This window comes from Triticum urartu, unplaced genomic scaffold, assembly GCF_056163025.1.
Source record: "Triticum urartu cultivar PI428250 unplaced genomic scaffold, HENAU_Tu73 scaffold1, whole genome shotgun sequence".
NCBI classification, from domain to species: Eukaryota; Viridiplantae; Streptophyta; class Magnoliopsida; order Poales; family Poaceae; genus Triticum; species Triticum urartu.
The window spans coordinates 5,843,801-5,848,548 of record NW_028259461.1 but is presented as its reverse complement, the minus strand read 5'-3'; positions in this window follow the sequence as shown (position 1 = coordinate 5,848,548).

Below are 4,748 nucleotides of genomic sequence, written 5' to 3'. Positions count from 1 at the left end.
CCCATGAACAATATGAGTCCGAAGCTTCTTTCGTAACTCCCATAATTTCTTCGTAGTGGCTCCGTTCCATGCCTCATTTCATAGGGAAGCCCAAAGTGGCTCTATTTCATTCTATTTCACTTCCTAGCACTTCCTATCATTTAATATCCATCCCTTTGGTCTTATTGACATAAGAGATGTCATTTATAGTCTATCTCTTTCTATATATGGAAAGTCAAGAAATTCTCATCGAAACATCGAGAAATTGTGCATATAGAAAACTCTAAAGAAAGAAAAAAAGGAGACCCATGCCATGATTTTCAAATCTTTTCTATTTAGTAGTCTAAGTTTCTCGATGAGGATAATTAATTCGGTCGTTGTGGTCGGACTCTATTATGGATTTCTGACTACATTCTCCATAGGTCCCTCTTAGATCTTCTTTCTCCAATCTTGGATTAGGGAAGAAGGAGATATTCGCGACTACTGGCGATTTCATTATGGGGCAGCTCATGATCTTCATATCGATCTATTATCCACCTCTGTATCTATTCTTTCTTAGCTAAACAGGTGGAAGATCTATCCAATTTGGTTATATTATATCATGGACTCGAAAAACGGATCTGAATTTGACTGAAATGCACGATCTTCACAGGTATCACTTTTCACGATACCTAAAAGGTGGAATAGCGATTTTCGAACCATTTCCTATAAGAGAATGGTTTCCATTACTTTGAGAAATGGATTCTTATATCAAACTATAGCTATTGCATTAAAGAAGAAAAGAAACTAATAGAAGTCGAAGACGCGGAATGATAGTGAATAGAGAGAAAGATTCTTCTGATTTTCTTGTTTCTATCTACTAGACGCCGTAGAGAATTGAGAATTTTCATGTCTTTCAATTCTCGTACTCGTAATTGGAAAGTTATGGAAGGAGACCCATCATTTTGCAATGAAAACAACATATAAAACTCTGGACAATTTCGAAATCAGGCCAAGCGTCTTAATACATATGCAAAAAAATTCATTATTGGCCCACCATTGATTAGAAGATTTAGCTTGTATGAATCGCTATTGGTTTGATACGAATAATGACAATCGTTTCAGTATGTTAAGGATACAGATGTATCCACAATTCATTTAGAGTTACTTAATAGTCTATTTCTTATACCATATCTCTATCCCGTGAAATTCTCGAGCCAAAAGATGGATGCATATGCTGTGTTTCATTTTGCTAAATGATATCAATTAAATGGTGTATCAATTCCATAAATTGCATATAGCAATAAATAAATCAGCAAAATTCTTTCTAATATTTTAGATAGAAGAAACATTTCTTCTATCTAAAATATTAGAAAGAATGTACCCTTCTATCCAAATCCAATTTGCATCGATAAAATAAATCCAAATTCCAGTAGTAGATGAATAATTGCAAATTTGTGTGTGTACGAGATTAGAATAACTTCAAAATAACTGACATAATTTTGTATTTTTCCTGATCAGAAAAATACATGAAAAAGAAAGGAGGTAGAAAAATTTTTGGATTTATGGTTAAAGAAGAAAAAGAAGAAAACAGGGGTTCTGTTGAATTTCAAGTATTCAGTTTCACCAATAAGATACGGAGACTTGCTTCACATTTGGAATTACACAAAAAAGATTTTTCATCGGAAAGAGGTCTACGAAGACTTTTGGGAAAACGTCGACGTTTGCTGGCTTATTTGGCAAAGAAAAATAGAGTACGTTATAAGAAATTAATCGGTCAGTTGAATATTCGGGAGCAGTAATTTAATCGTTCAAATTTTTTTCTTGTTTTATTATTTTTTTAGTAGTCTTATAGTAGTCTTAGATTTTTCATTTTGATGAGCCTCGCTTTGAGGAATTCATGGAATAATCCATTTTCATGGAATAATGAATTAAGGAAGAAAGGATATGAGTCTACCGCTTACAAGAAAAGATCTCATGATAGTCAATATGGGCCCTCAACACCCATCAATGCATGGTGTTCTTCGACTGATCGTTACTCTCGATGGTGAGGATGTTATTGATTGTGAACCCATATTAGGGTATTTACACAGAGGAATGGAAAAAATCGCGGAAAACCGAACTATTATACAATACTTACCTTATGTAACAAGGTGGGATTATTTAGCTACTATGTTTACAGAAGCAATAACAGTAAATGCACCAGAATTCTTGGAGAATATTCAAATACCACAAAGAGCCAGCTATATTAGGGTAATTATGTTAGAATTAAGCCGGATAGCTTCTCACTTGCTATGGCTTGGACCTTTTATGGCGGATCTCGGCGCACAGACTCCTTTTTTCTATATTTTTAGAGAGAGAGAATTAATATATGATCTATTTGAAGCTGCTACAGGTATGCGAATGATGCACAATTACTTTCGCATCGGAGGAGTAGCCGCCGATCTACCTTATGGATGGATCGATAAATGTTTAGATTTCTGTGATTATTTTTTACGCGGAGTTGTTGAATATCAACAACTTATTACACAGAATCCAATTTTTTTAGAGCGAGTTGAAGGAGTAGGTTTTATTAGCGGAGAAGAAGCAGTAAATTGGGGCTTATCGGGACCGATGTTACGAGCTTCTGGAATACAATGGGATCTTCGTAAAGTAGATCCTTATGAGTCTTACAACCAATTTGATTGGAAAGTCCAATGGCAAAAAGAAGGGGATTCGTTAGCTCGCTATTTAGTACGAATTGGTGAAATGAGGGAATCCATCAAAATAATTCAACAAGCTGTAGAAAAAATTCCTGGAGGACCTTATGAAAATTTAGAAGTCCGACGCTTTAAGAAAGAAAATAATTCTGAATGGAATGATTTTGAGTATAAATTTCTTGGTAAAAAACCTTCGCCCAATTTTGAATTGTCAAGACAAGAGCTTTATGTAAGAGTAGAAGCCCCAAAAGGTGAATTAGGGATTTATCTAGTAGGAGATGATAGCCTTTTCCCCTGGAGATGGAAAATCCGTCCACCCGGGTTTATTAATTTGCAAATTCTTCCTCAGCTAGTTAAAAAAATGAAATTGGCTGATATCATGACGATATTAGGTAGTATAGATATCATTATGGGGGAAGTTGATCGTTGAAATGATAATAGATAGGGTAGAGGTAGAAACTATCAATTCTTTTTCGAAATTGGAATTATTAAAAGAAGTCTATGGACTGATATCGATTCTACCCATTTTGACCCTCCTTTTGGGAATAACAATAGAGGTACTCGTAATTGTGTGGTTAGAAAGAGAAATATCTGCGTCGATACAACAACGTATTGGTCCTGAATATGCTGGCCCCCTGGGCCTGCTTCAAGCTATAGCAGATGGGACTAAGCTACTTTTTAAAGAAGATATTCTGCCATCCCGAGGAGATATTTCTTTATTTAGCATTGGACCCTCTATAGCAGTCATATCAGTTTTATTAAGTTTTTTAGTTATCCCTTTGGGATATCATTTTGTTTTAGCCGATCTTAGTATTGGTGTTTTTTTATGGATTGCCATTTCAAGTATAGCTCCTATTGGTCTTCTTATGGCAGGATATAGCTCAAATAATAAATATTCTTTTTCAGGCGGTCTACGAGCTGCTGCTCAATCCATTAGTTATGAAATACCATTAACTTTTTGTGTGCTAGCAATATCTCTACGTGTGATTCGTTAAAATAGATCTTTTTCCTATAAAATCCATTAACTATTTATATTCCTTTTCTTATTTAGTATTTGGGTTGGTAAGTTAAACTAGATAGCTATATGAGTGAAACAAAACAGCTTATAAATTTGTAGTAAAAAGAAAAAATCTCATTTCCTACGTACAAGAAAAAAGTGGAAGTAAACATAAGCAGTGTAAACTCTTTATCCCAAGGTTGATATTTTTTAATTAGTCATCATATCTTGAAGCGGCCAAGAATAAAGGATTCACGATATGGAATTCCATTACTAGAATACTCCTAGTTATTACTATAACTTAATAATCCATAAGAAGAATCCACCAAAAGTTAGTGAAGGGTTAGGAACACTAAAGTACATAAAGGATTAGTAATGGAAAATCTAAAACATTAGAGATTTTTGCCCATAAAAGGAATCATAATAAGGACTTGCAATTTGTAGAAATTATCAAGTAGTACTTTCTTCGGATTCCGATCCAGAGTATGTTCCCATTCACTTGTTAAGGAAATGGCTATCAAGAACGAATTAACCCTTTATCCATTTTTTCTTTTTAAATACCCCCTCCCTGGGGAAAGAAGAATAGTAAAAAAGATATGGAGTGCACTAGAAAAAATTTTCATTATTTCCTTCCTCTATCCATATTCATGCAGAATTGCTCATGAACTAATACCCAACTCTTTCCATTTATTAATTGAATTCCTATAACAAGTAACAAGTGTTTTATTCCAAGATTAAGTTATTACTGAACAAAGAAAAATTTTCATTATATTATAAAGGATGAGATCAATTCGGAAGCGCTTTTTCTTATTCTAGCAGACGGAATTCCTTTGGTCTAATTTAGGACTTTCAAATCTATTTTATTTTATCTAATTCTATCTACGCCCCCGGGGCTAGGAACAAAACAGTCCTTTCCTTTTTCTGATCATAGAGAAGCCGTATGAAGCTAAGGTTTCATGTACGGTTTTGAAATAGCGGTGGGAACTGTGATGTTATCACCGACTATGATTATCTAACAGTTCAAGTACAGTTGATATAGTTGAAGCACAGTCAAAATACGGTTTTTTTGGATGGAATATTTGGCGTCAGCCTAT